Source organism: Dipodomys ordii, unplaced genomic scaffold (assembly GCF_000151885.1).
Source record: "Dipodomys ordii isolate 6190 unplaced genomic scaffold, Dord_2.0 Scaffold1, whole genome shotgun sequence".
Taxonomy (NCBI): Eukaryota; Metazoa; Chordata; class Mammalia; order Rodentia; family Heteromyidae; genus Dipodomys; species Dipodomys ordii.
This window is the reverse complement of record NW_012267217.1, coordinates 42,718,321-42,740,575: the sequence shown is the minus strand read 5'-3', so window position 1 is coordinate 42,740,575 and position 22,255 is coordinate 42,718,321. Positions and strand designations below refer to the sequence as shown.

Genomic DNA, 22,255 nt, shown 5'->3' with positions numbered 1-22,255 from the left:
TATATATATATATATGTATGTATGCAAATATGTGTATATGCATGTGTATGTGCCAGTATTGAGGCTTGAACTCAGAGCTTCATGCTATAACTTAGCTATTTTGCTCAAGACTCGCACTCTTGAGCCACACCTCCACTTCCAACTTTTTGCTACTTAACTGAAGATAGTACTTCAGATTTTTGTCTGCTTAGGCACCCAATAATGATTCCTTCTTTCTTTAACTCTTTAAACTTTTTTATCTTCAAATTTTATGAATAGTATCATTTACAAAAACAACACAATCTTTCTTGTAAAACAATTTCTTTTAACTTAGTAGCTGTTATTCCATGTCTCAAAAGTACAAAAGTGGGCTGGGAAGGTGGCTCAGTGGTAGAGCGCTTGCCTTGCATGCCTGAGGCCCTGGGCTCAATTCCTCAGCACCACATAAGCAAAACGAAAAAAGCCAGAAGTGGCGCTGTAGCTCAAGTGGTAGAGCGCTAGCCTTGAGCTGAAGAGCTGAGGGACAGTGCCCAGGCCCAGAGTTCAGGCCCCATGACTGGACCCCCCAAAAAAAAGTACAAAAGTTACTGACAGTAAAAAACGAACCTAAGCTGGGTGCCAGTGGCTCACACCTGTAATCCTAGTTATTCAGGAGGCTGAGATCTGAGGACTGAGGTTCAACGCCAGCCATCTTATCTCCAATTAACCATCAGAAACCAGAAGTGGACTCTGTGGCTAAAAGCTCAGGTACAGTGCCTAGGCCCTGAGTTCAAGCCATGACAGATAGACTACAGACAGACAGAAAAAAAGAAAGAACGGAAGGAATGAAGTAAGGGAGGGAGGGAGGGAGGGAGGGAGGGAGGAAGGAAAACAACTACTATTTAGCTGCATTTGTACACTGATTGAGTAGCAACAGGTCAACACCTGCAACACTGAAGATGAACAATTAACAGCACAAACATTGCTTCATCATAGCAAGCTGCCATTTTAATGAACCCGTGCTTTTGGATGCAAATCAATAAGTCTGAACTTTGTCAGATATGTCAGAGAGAGGATCATCTATAAAGCTATTAAGGTACTTTTGTTTCAAGTCTCATGTTGTTGCTGACTTCTCAGAAATAAGACAGGGTTTTGTTACTCAAATACAGAATGCCTACTCCAGCACCTAAAACTGGGTAGGTGCTCAATGCATGCAAATGTTTAGCACAATGAAGTGATAACTTAAAGGCACCAAGCCTTCAGAAGACCTTTTCTTAAGCCACACTGACCAAAAAGCATTGCACCCATAACCTGAATTGCAGAATTGTTAATCCTTACAACAAAATTTTTTACCCTTACAACAAAATTCATCATAACAAATGTCCTAATAATGGCTTTAATTGAATCAAATCACAAATAAATTTAATTCCAACTTTAAAAAAAAAAGGAAAGAAAAAGTAGCTCTTTATGTCTTCTTCCCCAATCCATAATTCCCTTAGCTTCACTTAAAACCATATCTAGGAATAAAGGAAATACAATCTGGATGTGTGAGCACTTGTCTGTAGATCTATAATTACCATCTACTCTCAACTTACTGTTAGAAAAACTGGGGGCGGGGGGAATCTACCAGGAAAAAAAAACCAGAAACACTCACACAAAGCTTTAAAATATGGCATGAACCTACAAAGTACAGTTTTTTTTAATATCCATTAGCCTTTACAAATATAAAACTATACTTGAAAATTCAGAACAAATCACATTAAGAAAAGAATATTCATAAACTAATAAAGAGAAATGAAGCCCACTTGTACAACTACTTAAGAAAATTTTAAAGGGTACTTGTAAATAAAGCAAATGGGGAAAAATCCATACCATAAATCCTATCATGCAAGAATCTAACTGCAACTTGCCTGACAAAATTCTATGGCTTTATCGACTGTCAAAACTTTAAATGTACTTTCTTGAAGTTAAAAAATAGCCCTGCATTTATTTTTCACTATGTGAATGTTGAAAGGCAAGAGTTCTAAAAATAGATGTGAATTGCCTTTTATTGAAGATAGGGTACAATCTGACTCCCACACTGTCTTTCACAGCCTCTGATCACCTTTTTGCATTGTTGAAAATGATTTCAGTCTTCCCACTCTTTTTCATTTATACTTCTAGGTTTACACAACCACTAATTTTGACAAATGCCTGATGTTCAATGTCAAAATACAAGCATGATTAGCTAGAAAACAAGACTTTTCTCATTCCACTTAGACAAAGCCAGGAGACATAACTAAATACACACCTATTTAAATATTACACTTTTGTGAACATCAAAAGTTTAAAAAAATTCCAAAGGATGACAAAGCATTGTGAGACTCTTAAACATTAGACAACAACCACACAAATAAAAGGGCTGGGTCTGCAATCCTTGATGGGGAAAAAAAACTCTGAAGGGCATATGTTTTTGCCTTCAAGTGCAAATATAGATTTCAAACTATAACTGAGGAAATGTTTGAAAGGAAAAAGGCAGAGAATGAGGACCCAGAAATATTAAGGTACATACAAATATGTGGGGTAGCCCTGGAGAAAGCCTCCAGAATTGAAGCTATCACCCAGCAAAATACCAGACACTCAATGAAGTTTAGAACAGAGGCCAATGCCATTACCTTTCAATTGTATTATTTGCACACACAACCTGCTCTTACTTTATTTTCCCCTCACTGTTCTGCAAGTTAATTAATTCCCTCTCCTAAGCCCTTCCCTCTGCATGCCTTGATATGACATGATGAAGAATGACTGTGTACTGGCAAGGATTGTGGTGGTAAGGGGACTATGAATAGCTTGTCTGGTGTCTTAGTAAGAAATTCCATGGAGCCCAGTGGCCTTGGAGAGGCATATGGTCATTTAAGAGGAAAGAAATGAGAACTCTGTTTGGGAGATCTGATCTTTACATCTCACCCTTTTTTAATGTGATAATTGTTTCATAGCCCACAAGGAAAGAGAGGCTGACCTTCCTAGGAATAAACATAGTACCAATCTCTCTTGTCTCTCTGTTTGTCTCTCCATCTTCTCTCTGTCTCTCTCTTTCTCCCTGGTATGCTCTCTCTCCCCTCTTTTTGTTTTTGCTCCTCCCCCTTCCCTTCTTCCCCATGCCCTTTCTGTCTATCTCAGAGGCGGGGTGAGGATCCAGATTTCTTTTGTATGTGCATGTTATTATTGCCCTACCAGTTATTAAGTTTGCAAATAGGAATATAGTCACAAACTAAAGTTTCTAGCTGTCTTCAAAGCTAGATGCAGCTGCTTCTTTAGAGAGCCAAGGGAGCTGTGAAGCTAGAGGGCTCATCAAATATAGAACTACAAAATGTATAAACTCTACATGTGAGATTTTAATCCCCCCAGGCTTCAGCTTCATCATTTGTAAATAAGATAACAGAGGTGAATATCTCCTAAATCTTTAGGAGGATTAAAGACTTCAATCCCATAAAGCACTTTGGACATTGCAGCATGTACTAAAAATGTTCAGTAAGATTATTATTGTTGTTGTTACCTACATTCCAAGTCCTGCCACTTCACTGTGTCTAAGCTATTTTTTATCCAGTCCGGAGGCTTGATCTTAAGGTCTGGGGACTGTTCATGACCCTCTTTGTGCTCAAGGCTAGCATTCTACTACTTGAGCTACAGTGCCACTTCTGGCTTTTTCTGGGTAGTTTATTGGAGATAAGAGTCTCATGGACTTTCCTGTCCAGGCTGTGCTTTGAACCTGTAGCTAGGATTACAGGCATGAGCCATTAGTGCCTGGCTAAGCAGAAAATTTTTACCCTTTGGCTGACAGTAGGTCAAACCCAGATTTAAACTCTTATTACTAGAAACTTTAGTTTCCCACTCTGTAAGCTTCACTAGTTCCACCAAAGTCTTTAAAGGACCCTTAATGGGAATGAAGTGTGGTATTTAATTCCAAACCTACATTCTCAGTCTGAATTCTCCTCAAAGTTCTGACATACTTCTTCCTATCTAATCCTTACTATTTAAATATTCTGAAACAGACACATAATATTACAGTTTAACAATTCCATTTGGCTCATGTGCAGAAAAGCCCCACAGTCAATACTCTCAATATCAGGAAAGAAGTATGACAAGAAGGAGCAGGAGACAGAAGTCCAGAGTCCTGGGTGCCAGATCTCAGCACATCTTAGTATGGTAGCCTTGGGAAAAGGGGTCCATTACAAGATTTCAGGGTTTTTTGTTTGTTTTGCTGGTTTTGTTGTTTTTTGTTGGGGGGGGGGAATGTTGTGGGTCGTGGGGTTTCAACTCTGGGCCTGGGTACTGTCTTTCAGCTCTTCAGCTCAAGGCAAGCACTCTACCACTTGAGCCACAGCACCACTTCCAGTTTTCTGGTGGTTAACTGGAGATCAGAGTCTCACAGACTTTTGTGCCCGGGTTGGCTTTGAACCGTGATCCTCAGATCTCAGCCTCCTGAGTAGCTAGGGTTACAGGCATGAGCCACTTGCACCCGGCTTTTTCAGGGTTTTTATGTGTTAGCTTTTCTGTCACTGGGACATAATACCTGAGGGGGGAAAAACAGTTTCAAGGAGGAGAGGTTTGTTTTGGCTCACAATCATAGAAGTTTCAGTCCATGGTTGGCTGGCTCTGTTGCTATGGGCCTGAGCTGAAACAAAACATCACGGCAGAAGGGCATGACAGAGGAAAACTGACCACCATATGGCAGTCTATGAAGTAGGTACCTGGAGGAGGACCTGGGATAAGATATACCCTTTAAAAACATGCCTCTAGTGACCTACTGCCTCCAAACAAGCCCCACTTCCTAACAGTCTATTCAATATGAACTCATTGATGGATTAACTCATTGATATAGTCAATGTCCATATATGGACCACGAGTTCAACACCTAAGATTTTTGGTAGGCACTTCATATTTCAACCATAACAATCTATAAATGATCAGATTTGGTACAAATTCTGTGAATCTAGAAATTACAGAATATATGTCCTTTAAAGATCTATATTTCTAATGTTATTCTGCTATACAGTGAAATAAAACCCTTTATCAGTCCTGAGCTTCCTGATACTCTTAAGCACCTTTAATGTGGCCAGCATTCAAGACACAAACAAAAAGGCTCATCAAGGCTTTGAAACTGCTGTTTTAAAGGCAAAAACATCTCTTACAATTGGACAGAGGAAACCTCAAGTCTTTATTCAAGGTGACTCACTTTTGACTTGAACAAATGCTAACGATTTTGATTGTTTCTTAGTCTGGCTCTAATACATCAGAAAAGAACAAATAAGCAAGGACAAGGCTTACGTGAGAGGTTAACTAAGGGATGAAAGTGATAGCTTAAATTTAATAACAACAACAAAAAGAGCCACAACACTTAGTGCCTTGCTGGTCAAGCAGAAACACACAATAACTTTGCATATAGAAAAGTAAAACTACATATATTCTATCAAAAAAACAGAAACGTATTTAACAGATTTGGGAAGATTTCTTCAGAAAACCTTTTGAGAGTTTAAGTAATTAAAGCATAAATTTCAGTTATTTGGAAAACTCACTCAACATGGAACACCTCATTTTCAGAAACCCTGTATCAATGGGTTCTTAAATAGTCTTTATATGAAATCAAAAGCACTGACATTTGTGTAAGTGAAACCATGATAATTTTGAAAGGATTTTAAAAAGAATATTACATTTTCAATAAAATGCTTCTATAAATAACAGAACAGAAACCAAGAGACTATACTAGAACCAATTTATGATAGAATATTTGCAAATGAAACTCATTACTGCACAGGCAAGGGCAAGAGTACTTTGTCAAAGGAAGCAAACACATGGTAAAAGTGTCTGTTTTACATGCAAGTCCCTTCCTCATCCTGTTCCTTTCTGAGTCCTCCCCTTGGTTTCAGTAGAGTTCAAGGAAATGAGGCTCCAAGTGGTTCCATAATTTCCCCCAGTGACAGGATTAGAGTCCAAAGCAAAATATTTTGTCACAGATCTAAAGCATGCTTTTCACCACACTACCAGTGTACTCACTACACATGTATCATATATCTGCATACTCAGTAGAGTTCAGTGCCGAAGGGTGATATGAGAGTAAATACTATCAGCTAACTTTCAGACAGGTACTTTCTCATCTTGTCTAAAGTAAGAAACCAGCCATTCAATTTTGTAGTATTTGTTCCACATATATTCAGGGCTCTCTTTGCATGTAAGAGCTTTAAATAAATATGAATCTTATCCTGTAAAATGAATATGCTTTTCATATTTTATTATGCTAACTTTTTGTATTAACTCCATGTCAACATTGGACAACACGGTACACTGAAAGAGTAAAACTCCATTCTTCCTAAGAATCATGATGGTCTGAACAAATAAATGCAATCCTATGGAAACTAATTAATATCAAAGAGTAGCTGCTTTGTCTTACCAGGCTTAATCTCACATTTCTGAAATTATTAACCAATAAAAAATAAGCAGTTAATTTACCATACCTAAGGTGGAATCAGCCCAGATGTCCCTCAGTGGACAAATGGATCAAGAAAATGTTATACACAGACACACACACACAATGGAATTTTACTTGTTCATTAGAAATAGTGATATTGCATCATTTGCAAAGAAATTTTAAGTGAAGTAAGTCAGGCCCAGTGAGACAAAGGTTGCATGTTTTCTCTAATACATGGAAGTTAGAATTACTTTATGAATACCTTGGGTAGTATACAAGTGTATTAACTGAAATATGGTAGATTCAGGGCAGAACTCAAACAGTATAATTCCTTAGGAAGGAAAAAAAATCATAGTTCAACAGAATAAACAGGGAACGTTCTTAAAAGGGGTAGGGTGAGGTCAAGGGGAGAAGCAGACAAATGAGAATAAGTGGGGAGAATATAGTCGAAAATTCAATTTATATCCAACAAAATTAAGAAAAGCAGGGGAAGGTGTGAGTTGGGAGCATGCTGACAGAGGTGACCTTGATCAAGACACATTGTATTCATAAACTGCTTTGTTGAATGGCAACCGTTTCATACAACTACTTAAAGATCGTATATATACAGATACATGCACACACACACTATTTCTAGGGAAATTTTTACTTGGTTCAACTCACAAATAAATATGGGATTGGAACACTCTACTGAGTGTTTGTAGTTCTTCATCATATTGAGTATAGCCAAGAATTTCATTCTGATTATGTGCACCAGACAAGTTCTCACATAGGCACATTTATAGTGACTCATACATACGCATTATAATATGGCTGGTTGTTGTACAGAGCTAAAGGGAATCTAAATTTCTCTCCCTGAGGAAATGAAAGAGGGCTGGATGTCATATCTATAGAGGGAAAGATCTATAGTTATAGACATAGATCTTTAAATAGTGAATTGAGTAGAGATCTATAGATGACACCATTTATATAAAATAAAGTTCATACTTATAAAACTACAATATATACTTTGTAAGAACATATACAAATAAAAGATCATGTAAAATATATTAACCTAGCTGCCTCATTAGGATGTAGGCTAGGAAAATAAGATGAAGACTACAGACAGACACAAAGAAAACACTTAAAAATATTGGCATCTGGGGTTGGGAAGGTGGCTCAGTGGTAGAGTGCTTGCCTTGCATGCATGAGGCCCTGGATCCTATTCTCAGCACCACATAAACAGAAAAAACTGGAAGTGGCGCTGTGACTCAAGTGGAAGAGCACTAGCCTTGAGCTAAAGAACTGAGAGACAGCTCCCAGGCCCAGAGTTCAGGCCCCACGACTAACAATATCATTGCGCACATCAATGATATAGAAAACAGGAATGAGAAAAAGGATGAATGGAACCCTCCAGAAATGAAGTTCATTTGAAATCTATAGGGTTCTAAGCTATAAAAATCATGCTTTTTTTTTATAAGTGCTGGATATCTATGGCTCTTCAACATCAAAGGAAAGTAGTGATTTTCCCCACTAATATATGAACTATGTATTAAAGATTTAATAAACTGCACATTCTAATTACAAAAAAAAAGAGAAGAAAACTCTTTTAAATTCTTAAATACTTCAGGAAAAGTTTCTGCTAGCTCTGGAACTCCAGAGAAAATAACTAAGTAACTCATGAGTGTTTCACATCCAATCATCAGAAGGCAACCAACAGGTCTATTCAAAATCCTCAAAGACAATGGTCAAACAGCCGCTTGAAACATTAGGTCCTAACATGTAAGAGTTTACTGAATTCATACAGAATGGGAGTTTCCATTAGAGCAGGATGGTACATGTGCTAGGAATAAAAAATACAATAAATAACAAATATAAAAGAATAGTATTTCGTACAGTATGTTCACAAATAAAATTAAAAAAGTAAAAAAATAAAATAAAAAAAGAATAGTATTTCATAATGATGGTTTCTGTATTGTTTTTCTGTGCAGCACTATCATTTCCCAAACTAAAGCAAAGGAAGTTAGTTCATTTTCAGCATGATTCTTTCCAATACAATCAGATCAGATACACATGAATTTTTAGTACCAAGTTGATTTTTGCAAGCCTAATATTCTGTCTGAAGAACACAATAAAAATGACACCAATCTTTAAGTTACTGTATTTCAGTGAGAACCAGATGCTAAAATATTTTCACATTTCAATGTAATTTTATTGATATTATATTTTAAACATTAAGCTCTTATATCTGCAATAGTCATGAGTTATTAACTGTCTCTTCATAGACTATACTAAATTCAGCTCATCAGTAAAACACTGAGACAGTGGAAATCTGGCAGAATTCAACTTGAGATGACTTTCACCTTGCAGAAAGTTCTTAAAGACTTCAAAATACCCTTTTTTAGATTACAAAAATCTCCTGCTGTTCAATAGTACTGAACACAGCAGGGAGAATCTATAAATAGCTTCTTACCTGTTTGAAATGTAGTACTTTTCATGTATTAGAAAAAAATCTTTCTATGACTTTCCAATCTTTTCTTCTTGGAAAATGACCTGCACTCTTATTTTGTATTCTAGGTGAATATATATGAACAAAATTCTGGCTATTTTCTTGAGGACAATAGCAATCTCAGGAACCAATTTCCGAAAGGGACTGATAAGTGGCTGAAGTAGACTAATACTCAGTGGCCATGAGTGAGTGGCTTTTAAGTACAAAAAGTGGGAACAAGGGACACGAAATTACAAAAAGACAGCAAAAAAGGGACTTGTTGGCAACAGGCCTAGTGTAAGAACCAGGGATGACTACCCTAGAGATACTCTAGAATACACCTGCAGACACTTCACTGGGGATAAAAGGGACTGGACAATCAGCCGAGGAGCTGGCCTGCATGGTTTTTTAAGAGTTTAACCCCAGCATTTCATAATAAGAAAAAAATCTATTTGAAAAGCTAAAAATTGTTCTTAGAATCAGGAAACAAATACACAAATATATATGTACATATACACACACACACACATATATATGCCATTACTGTTTTCATCATTTTAGCAGTCTTTATAAATCCTTCTGCCTTCAAAGTGGAAATTTAAGAGTCCCACACTCAGCCATGTCAAATGAGAGCAGGTAGCTCACCTACTAGCCTCCTTTTATGTAAGAAACAGACCTTTAAAAGGGAAACTTATATTGTGACTTCAAACTTAATAAACCCTACAGGATAGGAAATAGTCTGAACTAAATAATTAAATCCAACTCTCAAAAGATATGACTGGACAATGCTTTCTTCCAGATTAAGAAAATTTTATCCTCTACTTAAGGAAAATCTGTGATGTTGAGACTCTCAAACCTCTACCCAAAGGTAGAAGATGGAAGATACCAACAAGGGATGGAAAAGCATGGGAGGGGAGTATCCTCCAACTAGCAACAACCCTCAGAGGAGGAAGCGAATGGCAATAGACAGGGCTTACCTACACCCCTTGGTTCTTGAAATTTCCTTTTATGCTTAGGGCAGAGCAAGGAGACATGACTGGCCTCTGGATTGTGAACAAAGGACAGCAGACAGTGAATACTGTCCTCACAAAATGCCTGCCTATGGAGCTGAGAGCCAAATTATTCCAAGAAAAACATTTGATTCTAGACCCACTGTGGAGATAGAAACAAATCTTACTAACATGAAAGGTTTTGTTTCTTCCCTAGCCATGATGGAAATGCACACCAAAATAACTTTGAGATTTCATCTCACCCCAGGTAGATTGGCCAACATCATAAATTCAAACAACAACTAATGTTGGTGGGATGTGGGGGAAATGGAACCCTACCTATTGCGTTGTGGGTGGGATTGTAAACTAGTACAACCACTCTGGCAGTTTGGAGGTTACTCAAAAAATAAACATAGACTTTCCCTATGTTCCAGTCATACCACTCTTGGGTACCTACCCAGAACATTATAAGTCAAAACCATCAAGACACTTATACATCCATGTTCATTGCTACACTATTCACAATAGCCGAGTTATGGAAGTTATTCACAGTAGTCAGATGCCCTACTATAGTTGAGTGGATCAAAAAAAAATGTGGTACTCATACACAACAAAATTTTACTCATCCATTAAAAAGAATAATATTATGTCATTTGTAGATAAATGGATGGACCTAGAACAAATCAGTGAGGTAAGCCAAACTCAGACAGACAAATAGTGCATGTTTTCTCTTAGCAGAAGCTAAATCTAAACTACACTGGGACATAATAAATTATATAGGACATTAAGTATTCACATACAAACAGTGAGACTAATGAAGGAGCCCAATGGCATGACACCTCTGAACATTTAAAGTATTTTGTACTGAAACAAATTCCAGGAAATGGAAACAGGAGATTTGTTTTTGTTGATGGTGGTGATGGTGTGATGATGTTATTTGGTTTTGCTTTTTGTGTTTTTTGGTATGTTTGTTCAGGGTTTTTGTTGTTGTTCTTTAATCTATCTTTTGGAAGAGGATGAGGGGGGCACAGAAATGGAAGAAAGATGGATGAATAAACGCAGTCATGGTACTCAGTAGACACTACGTGGGAAATAAACAGTGCAACTTGTGGGCAGGGATGAGAAAGGGAAATTGGGGGAGAGCAAAGGAAGGGATGACATGGTCCAAAAGGAAATATACTCATTACCTGATTATGAACCAGTAACCTCCCTGTACAAAACCTTGATAATAACAACAATGTTTTTTGTTGTTGTTATCGTTTAAAGTGGGGCTTGAACTCAGGACCTGAGCACTGTCTGTCCCTGAACACTTCTGCTCAAGGCTAGTATGCTATCACTCTGGGCCACAGCTCCACTTCCAGTTTTCTGGTGATTAATTTGAGAGAAGAGTCTCACAGACTTTCCTGTGTAGGCTGGCTTTGAACCACAAATTCTCAGATCTCAGCTTCCTAAGTAGCTAGGATTACAGGCATGAGCTACCAGCACCCAGCTCAAAATTATATTTTTTAACAAAGGTTTTATTTCCCTAATAGAAGCTACTTTGTGTGTGTGTGTGTGTGTGTGTGTGTGTGTGTGTGTGTGTGTGTGTCCATGTGCCATCATGGGCCTTGAACTCAGGTCTGGGCACTGCCCTTGAGCTTTTTTAGCTCAAAGTTAACATTATACCACTTGTCCCACTTCCAGGTTTTTGGTAGTGTTTTAGAGATAAGAGTCTCATAGATTTTCCTGTTTAGGCTGGCTTCAAACCATGGTCTTTCAGATCTCAGCCTCCTGAATAGGTAGGATTACAGATGTGAGCCACCAGTACCTAAGTCACTTTGGGGCATCTATTTTGCCGGAGTGCAGTACCACCCAATATCATGATTAACTACCTCAATCTCTATGCTATACCCATGTGAAATAGGACCTAAAAATCTTTGTTCTTTTTTGTCCTTTGGGAGCCATGCAATTTTACTATTACCATGAAGAAGCCTTCAAAGAGTCAAAAACACTGGTTTGTTCTTGTTTTCTGTATGACAATGACGAGGATAAATAACACATAGGTATTAGCTACTCTGTATTATTATTATCCATCAACACCACGAGGCATTAACAAGCCTTATATCCTGGCCTTAGATGAAGAAAGAAAAATTCTCTGTTTAAAATATAGCAAAGATATATTTTCAAATAAATCATGTAATGTTTTTTCATCATTTAAAAAAAGTGTTTCCAAACAGCCTATGTTGGGGAGAGATAAACTTAAAGCAAGAACAATGTAGAAGGATGGGCATTTTGTTGATGGTTCCGGGAACAGAATGGTTTAATGCTTTTAATCCATAGACCTGAAAACCTTGCTTCAAACTGCCTTTACAAAAACTAATGGCTTCTTGCAGTTCACTCCTTTTCCATAGCTCAACAAATCAAAAGCATGATCCAGGAGTTCAAAAAAAAATTCTGGATGAAAAGACAGAAATATTATTTACCTGTGAAAGCATCAAAATCACGAAGTGCTTAGACTCAATCACGAGTGCTCTGACAGTCTCATAAGAACAAAGTTAACTAGATCTCCCAAAGGAATAAGGGCACATACAAATTTCTAACCTGGGCTAAAATATCAGTACTTCCCTTTGGAAGCTTATAAAACTTCTGCTTATTAGTGAGGAAAAAGATGCAAAATAGCTACCATGTATCAATAGTCCATCATTTGCATATATCTAGTAAACACTGCGTGTCAGACACTGACTCATCTGTGAAAATTAATGGATGCTCAAAAAAGCTATTGTCCTTTATCGCATCCAAAAGTATTGAACTACTTACTCATCCTTGAATTACTCAGCCTGAAAACAGCTCAACCATGCCTTCCACTGAAATTTTTTCCTTAATTTCATCCTAAATTATGGGCTTCTTAAAGGAACTGAACCTTATTTTTACTGGGGACTAATATAAGTCTTTGCACTTACTAGACAAGTACTATACCATTTGAACCACTCTTCCATCCTTTTTGTGCATTGATTATTCTCTTACTTTATGCCTCTGCTGACCTGGATGGCAAGCTCCTATCTAGGCTTTCTTGTGTAACTAAGGATGACAGATGTGAGCCCTGTATTCAGCCATTGTACTTCCCCCATAGCTGGGATGACAGAAACATGTCAAAGTGCCCAGCCATTGATTGAGAAGTGAACTCACATTGATGCCAGAGCTGGACAAGGATCATGATCCACCCAATCTCCACTCCCCCTAGCTAAGTAGCAAGGATTACAAGTTTGAGCACCTCTGCAGCACGCCTCTTATTGCTGTTTTTACATAACCTAGTCTAGGGTAGAAAGCAGGAAGAATGTAGGGTGAGTGGACAAGTGTCAAGCAGTCACCTAAAGAAGCCCTTTACCACTGTCCAAATAATGTTAAAGGGCAAAGCAGATTCTCAGAGTCAAGTGCCAAGTTGTCTTAATCGCTAAAGATAACAACCAGGAGCCTCAGGCACTATTACATCTCTAAGAAATCCTTGGTTGGCCAAAGGGTAAAAAGTTTCAGTCAATCACAATGAATAATTTCTGGAGACCTAATGTATAGTATGGGTAACCAAAGTTAATAACTCTACATGGTACCCTTCAAGTTAGTGAAGAGAGTAGATTTTACATGCCTTCCCTACAAAAACAAAAAGGAAGAGGAAAGGAGTAAAAGATAACTACGAAAGGTGATGGAGCACTGAATATGCTTGTTTACTTAAGTGTGACGATTTTACAATGTATAAGTATGTCAGCATATCCCACTGATGCCAGGCATACTTAACAAGTACATGACTATAATTTAAGCACTTGGATACCTAAAGCAGAAGGATCACAAGTTTGGGAACTTCCTGGGCTACACAGTAAGATTCCCCATCTCAAAAAACACAATAATAACCAAAACAAAAACACAGGCACACCCTGATTGTGTAGAATTTTTTTAATTGTATGTCAGTAAAATTAGGAGGGATTTAAAAAGAAATAAATCCCAGAGCTTGATAAGAAATTCTCTCTCCCCCTCTCCCTTACCTTCCTCTCCCTCTTCCTCTACCTCATCTCTAGTTCTCTCTACTGGTGAGACTCTGCTGGTCACATGGTCTGATTTATTGCATATGAAGTCACTTGAGCAAAAGTAGGAAACAATGAGATGTGCACTGTACAGAATATTTTGGAGACTTCCAGACTCTTGTTTGTAAAGCCAGATATATTTTTAATATTTTAATTTAAGGGACTTGAAACTATTTTTGTCAAAGTAGTGGGGAGTTTTGTTTGTTTTTAAGGTCTATGGAAACTGTTTTGTCTTAAAGCACAATCTAAATGCTAAAATACATGACTATATCATCATGAGAGATGAAACAGAACTGACATTTTTAAACAGAGCATTCTTATAAATAAATCAAACAAACTATAGCTAGGATTCTAATATTAATTTACAATTGATTTCAAAAGAGTAGGAAAAATGACTCTCCACAATTCTAATCCATGAGTCATCAAAAGAAATGGCTCTAGAAATAACACAATTCTTTCTGCCATCAGAAGACAGCTGAGACTCTTAATGAGACATTTCATCTGGCATCAAGCCCTTGCTTTATCTATACAGAACCAATATGAAAATTTAATAAATTATTATTTGGGCTAGATTTATGCAAGGAATAATAGTAAAGCTAAAGCAAAAGGTAAAAGACAATTTTTTGGGGGAGGGTCCGGTTGTGGGGCCTGAACTCTGGGCCTGGGTGCTGTCCCTCAGCTAGTGCTCTACCACTTGAGCCACAGCACCACTTCTAGCTTTTTTCTTTTTGCTTATGTGGTGCTGAGGAATCGAACCCAGGGCCTCAGGCATGCAAGGCAAGCGCTCTACCACTGAGCCAACTTCCCAGCCCAAAAGACAAAATTTTTAAAACTTATCTCAAGTTCATCTTTATAGAGTTGTTCCAACATACCTTTATTAAGATTTACCACTGAAAAATTGCTAGGGTTAGAATTTAGACACCAAATATTTACCATTACAGTATCACAAAGCAGTTTTATTCTCTTGATGTTCTGGAATTAGATAATAATGATGGTTATACGTTTAAATAGGGATACAGGTGGACCCATTGCAACAATGAGATGTACAAGTCATTATGTAGAAAACAAACTTTACAACTTTGGTGAGTGGGGGAGGAGGATTATGTGGAAGAGGGGAGGATGGGAAGGGATGGGGGAAGGGGAAACAAAGGAGAAGGCTACAATGCTTGGTAAGAAATGTACTCATTATCTTGTCCATGTAATTGTAACCCCTCTGTACAGTATTTTCACAATAAAAAAATAATGATGAAAAAAAAAAGAATTTAGACACCAAGGTGACAGGAGGTGGGGTCTTTGGTTAGTGATTATGCCATAAGGATTCTGTCTTCATGAATGAAATGCACTAACATAAGGGGATTCAGAATTAAAACCCCTTGGTGCAATTACTTGAAGACAATTTTTAAAAAGAGGATAAAGATAGCTTCAGGGACCTCCTCTTCTCCCATGTAAGGACATTTTTTGTCCCTCGGCCTTCCACCAAACAAGGCGCCATCTTGAAGAAGGAATCCCTCACCTAAATCTCCCTCACAAAATCTCTCGCCAAATCTTCTGATCTTGAGCTTCCCTACCTTCAGAACTATGAGAAGCAAATTTCTATTGTTTAGAAGGCTACAGTCAGGTATGCTGCTATTGCATCACAAATGAATTAAGATAATATCTCAACTCTCAAAAGCTTTTTGACAGTGAGACATTCTGGGTTCTGATCCCAGTTATTAAACTAGTGGTTTGATTCACCTTTGAGCCTCCCATACCCCCTTCAAATCTTCTGTAACCAACTCTTAAACAAACTTGAAGTCTGAATTGAAACACCTAATTCCATAAATATTTAGCTCCCTATCCCCCCACCTCATCCCAAAACCCTCTTATGTAGAGTATTTTCCTGATGGTCATACTCCAAATATTCAGTAGATATGGGTAAACTTGTCTTTTTCCTTCAGTGCTTTGTAATCTTCACAAGGAGAGGATTTCTCTCTGATGATTTTGACACTACTTGACACTTAGCAGATACTCAATAAACATTTGTGAAATAAAAGTACTTGAATGTCTTATAAAAGGATTCCATCAATGTAAATGTATTGATCATTGCACCGGAGTTAGAACTTTATGCGCGTGGCATATACAAAGCATCAATATAAGAAGTCCTTTAAATATCATTGCTGGTCATTTTCAAAACCATGGTTACACATATTAACCACTGTGCTACTGAATGCCTTTCGGTATCAGGGCCTCCTTGACAGGAAAACATTTACATCTGCACACAGAGAGGTAAAATTCTCTCCTGAGATAATGAAAATGATAAAAGTCAAGATACTGCTTTTCTCATTTAATTGTCAGAAAAGTAAGGTCTAAATGCAGTAACCACCATAATTAACTCATCTCAAATGCCTAGTCATATCTAATCATCTATGCTTTTCACTTTTTTCCCATGATTAACTTTTGCTACAATTTTTTTTGGGGGGTCCAGACATGGGGCCTGAACTCTGGGCCTGGGCGCTGTCCCTCAGCTCTTCAGCTCAAGGCTAGCACTCTACCACTTGAGCCACAGTGCCACTCTGGCTTTTTCTTTCTGCTTATGTGGTGCTGAGGAATCAAACCCAGGGCCTCAGGCAAGCAAGGCAAGCACTTTCCACTGAGCCATCTTCCCAGCCCCTTTTGCTACAATTTTTATACACTGCTTTATTTTCAAGAGACCAAAAAGTGCTCTGAAAAATGACTCAAGTTCAGGTTTTAGTTGTCCATGCATCAGGAGGAAGAAGTGAAGAGCACTGGTCCCCTCCAGAAACAGCTCTCAGCCAACAGTTGACATACAAAATCTAGCTCCCTTGCTTCTCCGTTGGAGGACTCCCCAGCATGATCTAGAAAATCCAGATTCCCAGGGTTCCACAGTACCTGCAGTGCCTACAGAGGCAAACAGCTAGGGTCTCAGCCTTTACTAGCTCCTCACTTTCCCATTCCCTCACAGTGCCTCCTGGCCCCTATAGAACCCACAGTAAGGCAGCATCCTGTAAGATTCAACTCAAACCTCACCATCTCTCTTCATCTAGGTCTTCCAAGTCCCATCATATTTTAATTTTTTTATATATTTTGATCTTATTTCTCTATCATAATGTTATGGTTTGGATATTAAATGTCTCCTCTAAATGCTCATGGGTTGAAGGCATGCTCCTCCGCTAGTGGAAATATTGAGAGGTGATTGGATCTTAGGGGTACTGACTGCATTAACGGGTTAATCCCTCCTGAGTTCATAGTTAAATGAGCTAGTAGAAAGAAAGTGGAGTCAGGCTGAGAATGTGGCTTAGTGGTAGAGTGCTTGCCTAGCAGGCATGAAGCACTGGGTTCAATTCCTCAGTACAACAGAAAAAAGCCAGAAGTGGCACTGTGGCTCAAGTGGTAGAATGCTAACCTTAAGCAAAAGAATCTCAGGGACAGTGCGCAGGCCCTAAATTGAAGCCCCAGGACTGGAAAAAAAAAAAAGGTAGAGCCTAGTTGGTGGAAGTTTTTCCCTCCGAATGTGCTGTTGAAGGGTCTATGTACCTTGTTCTGGGCCCGCCTCTCACTCTCACTCTGCCTCTCACTCTCACTCTGCCTCCTAACTTCCGTGAGGTGAGCAGCCCTCCTCCACCATGCCCTTCCGCCATGATGCTTCAGCCTTGCTACAGGCTGAAAACCAATGAAACCACCCAGCCAACTGTAGACTGAAACAATGAGACAAAATAAATCTTTCCTCCCTAAACTTAAGCTGTTTGTCTATTTTGTCTCAGCAAATAAAAGTTGACTGATTAACATACAAGAGTTTTTGGAAAGGAAAAAATTCTTTTCGGCAGCTCTAAACTAGATGCTCAATAAATGTTTATTGACTGGATAAGGAATGAATTAACCATGCCCATCAGTATGAAAATTGGGTTCTTTATTTAACCTAACTGGCTACATCAGTGTGGCTGTTTCCTTCTTTCAAAAGCACTGCATGAACTACTTTTAATGAGCAAATTACTGTGTGCATATATTTCTGTAAATTGGCATTTTCTAGATATTCATCTTAAATCAAATACCTCTGATTCCCAAAAAATAGAGTTACTGTACTGAATGCATCATGTAAATCTTTTTAATCCTGCCTTAACTCTTACTTAAGTCTTCATTTGGATCATCTTCAACCAATACAAATAGTTTCCCTTAACTTACTTGGTTCCTAACAAAGCAAAGTCCTTACTCTCCAAGTTCTGGGTCCACAGGTAGGTTACAACTGCTCATTGAAGAGTTAGCACATTGATTTCACCCAAGGAAAGCTCTCTCTCCCTGAACGCTGATGAACACAAATGTAGAAGAGAGACAGGTAAGAGCCCTACCTTCTCCCCACTGGAGTTTTTCTTAGGAATATTGTTGTTGCCTTATTAACCTAGAAAGTTTAACATTTGGTATATCCTAAGAATTCTTCCTTTTCTGTACCTGGAAGAGGTCAGAAGATGTGTAGTGATAGATTTTGCTTCAAATAAACAGGAAAGCATGCTGCAGGATGGGTAGACACCTTGAAGCCAATCAAGTAGTCTGAAAATTCAAGTATCCAAATATTCAATGACCTGAAAGCCTTGCCATTTTTTAAAAAATTGTAACTGGTAAATACACTAAGGCCACAGGAGAAGTACTGAATGTGTTATAAGTATATTTTCAATTCAGTGGAAGAAGGATATCTGAATGCCTTCTATAGAGTATCTCTTCTCTTTGCTGAAATTTTTTTTGGTGCCAATTCTAGGGCTTGAACTTTAGGGCCTGGGTATTGGCTCTGAGCTTCTTGTGCTCAAGGCTAGAGCTCTACCACTTGAGCTATAGCTCCACTTGAGGCCTTGTTCAGTCATTTACTAGTGATAAAAGTTTCACACATTTCTGCCTGGGCTGATTTTGAACCACAACCCTTAGAACTTAGCCTCCTGAGTAGCTAGTATTACAGGCATGAGCCACCAGCACCCAGTTCCTCTGTTCTGTATTTTTTACTCTAGTCCTCTTCATCTCTCACTCTATTAATTTGTTTCAGCATCACTAAAAAAAAAAAAAAAAAACCCTGCCTTGACCTCCATACCTTTTTACCTCTTTTCTTCTTACTCAACCTCCTGAGTATGTACCTGCCAATTGTCATTCATTCCTAGCCCACTGTAACTTGGCTCTGCCCACATAACTTCACTGCAACTGCTACCTTCAGACCACCAATGACAATTCCATTGAAAATGCAAAGGGAAATTATTACTCCTTATCTTATAAGATCATTCTACTACATGCAATACTGTAGATCACACTTTTTTATTTTGAAACTATCAACTTAATCATCCTTCTGATTCTCCTCCTACTTCCTCAAACACTCCTTCTCATCTTCCCTCATGGGTTCCTTTTCCCCACCCCCTTCTTCCTAGCTTAAGCTCTCCTCCCCAAGAAACATCATTTATAGCCACATTTGTCATTAATAGTTCTATAGAAATGACTCCTAAATTTACTCTGTAGTTCCCACCTCTCCCTGTGGATTTGCTTAGCCAATCATATCCTAAAACCCCTCAAATCTATTATGTCTATTTTGATTTCATATTCTCCTCTCCCTATCAAGTAGCCTACTTATTTCCCAGGAATGCTCATCCAGCTGTCCAATCAAGGTATTTCCACCCACTTTTATTCTTCATTCTGCCTTGCCATCCACATCAAATCAATCCTAATGATTTTCACCAATTGAAGATTTCTTGAAAGTATTCCCACTACACACCTTTTAGTACTTCCTGACAGCAAGACTTCTGTTTATTCCCCTTGACTTTTTACAGCGGAGAATAAAGTCAAGCACTTGAGTAGGAAGTATCAGATCTTCATTGAGTTTGCTATTAAGGAAAATCCTAAATAAACTTACTCTAGTTCCATTTGCTGTTCACTGACTTAAAGATTACTAATGTTGGAGGCTTCGGTAGAATACCTCTGACCTGTATGTTATGATGACAGATGCCTAGGTTATTTTTCAGGGGACCTGAAGGTCAGTTTTTCCTGTAGATATCCAATATAGTATCTGGAATATGAGGGAAAGGCTTGTCATATCTACCTTTTTATTGTGCCTGTCTCCTTTATCTGCCTTAACCTCTGGGTCAGACTACTCAGCCCTTCATGTAACATGTCAGTCAATCAGGAATGTTTTTTCCAGAACTATAATCTAGAGTTAACTTTATCTAGATTTGCCCAGTTACCTTCTGCCCCTTCAATGTTAAAGATACCTACCAGATACCAAGAAAAGGCATACATAATCTAATCAACAACATTCATAACCTTCCCATTCATTAGCCTATTTATCTCCCTCATTATTCCTGTTTCTATATTCATAACCCCTGAGCTCCCTGAAGTTGAGAGATTGGTATATGCAAAGCTTCCTCTTCTCCAGTCTTTGGCTAATGAATAAAACCTTTATCACTGACTGTCCCCTGAATTTCTGGCTCATAATATATTAAGACGTCCCTAGGTTTACCTAAATCATCTCCACATTTACAAAGAACTTTAACAAAAGATTGATTCACATTCCTACATAACCCTGCATCCTTAGTACACACTATCTCACATGCCTAGAATGTACCTTTCTATCTTCTCCCTCTCTCTCCTATTCCCTAATGCTTGCCTTCCTTCCTAGTTCTGGTTGAAATATCACCTTTCCCAAGATGTCTTCTCACACTCAGCTGCCTCTGGGACTGTTAGCTACTAGGCAACGGCTCTTAGGTGCTTTCAGGGATAAACTGTTGCCACTTTAAATAAGTATCAATATCACTTCAAGTTGTTGTTGTTGTTGTTTTGACAGGTATGCCAGTCCTGGGGCTTGAACTCGGGGTCTAGGCGCTGTTCCTGAGCTTCTTTTTTGTTCAAGACTAGCACTACCACTTGAGCCATAGCACCACTTCTGGCTTTCTGAGTGGTTTATTGGAAATAAGAATCTCACAGACTTTTCTTCCTGGACTGGCTCTAAACAACAATTCTTAGATCTCAGCCTCCTGAGTAACTAGGATTAGAGGCAAGAGCCATCATCACTTGACAAAGTTAGGGGCTTGAGGGTTGTTTGGGGGGTGTTTTGTTATTGTTTCAATTAAAAGTTAGGGGCTTGAGGGTTGTTTGGGGGGTGTTTTGTTATTGTTTCAATTAAGACCTTGCAAAGGGAGAAACAAAACACATAGAATAGTTTAAACCAGTCAGAAATCTCTGAGTCACTCTTCTAAATGACCAAGGGTGAATAAACTTGGCTAATTATAATCTCACTATTCTGTTAAATTCTCTGTACCAGGAGTATTCCCATTGGACCATTTATTGAACAGACTGAAATGTGCCCACTTAGACACATAATGACAAGTCTTTCCCAAATGAATGGATAAGCCTTGCCAGGAAAATCTCCTTGTCTCCTGGGTTGAGAGACTGCTATGGGACCTTTCTTCTCTCTTTCATCTGTTAATTGTACATATTTGTTTATGTACTAAGGAGAAGCCCACTGTGTTCAGTTGCACTACCATAACACCCCAGATTAAACTCCAGATGACACATACCACACTCTTCTAAGGTCATATTTATCTATCAACCTCCCTCAACTAGACTCTAAATTCCTTGAAGCAGGGACTATTCACTATTGATGGGTGTTCAATTCTTTCACATGTTAAATATGAGAAATAATTTTTGGCATGCTTCCAGAACTCTAAGTACCTTGGATAAACGGTGCAATTCTTTTTCTATCATCAACTATATGATTGGGACTCTCTGCTGTGACCATGATATTTTATTATGCAAAATGCACAGCACGGTTGGTAGTTATCATACGATTCCTGCAATGACAGTCTCAACTTCAGTATGAAAGAAAGGACTTAAACTAAAATTAGCCATATCTTGCTACTCAATATAGTCTAAGATTTGGCAAAACAATCTCTTAGGCAAGTACACTGCTGATACAGCATGGTGAAACAGAACTCGACCACAGAGGAAAACCTGCAATATTTTTAACGAAAAAATACTGAGTTCTGCTGATTCATTATGACTTAAAGCTGCAATAATACTTGAGTAAGGAGCACCCAAGCTGATGTGCATTTTTTTTCTGCATAGCTCAAAGCATTTGGCATACAAGAAATTTAATAGTTACTCTATAGAGTCCTTTTCAACTCTTCAGATTTTGGCTGTGGTCACCTACATTAACTGTCTTTTTTTTTTCTTACAAAGATGTAATAATCCTGATCAAAATGCTGATGATGGCTGCAAGCAGTGTCTGAACTTACAGAAATTATACAGGAAATCTCTTTCACCAAAGAAAGGCTCAGTCCTGAACTACTAGCTGAGCTTCTTAGCTCTTTTTTTTTTTTTTTTT

General features: G+C 38.3%; 1 protein-coding gene across 1 annotated transcript in view; it reads right to left on the bottom strand.

Moving 5' to 3' along the window:
* Adam23 (ADAM metallopeptidase domain 23) overlaps positions 1-22,255 on the bottom strand; it is a gene marked incomplete at its 5' end in the record, with an annotated part of 163,860 nt that overhangs the window by 101,325 nt on the left and 40,280 nt on the right. The gene's annotated exons all lie outside the window — the stretch shown is intronic.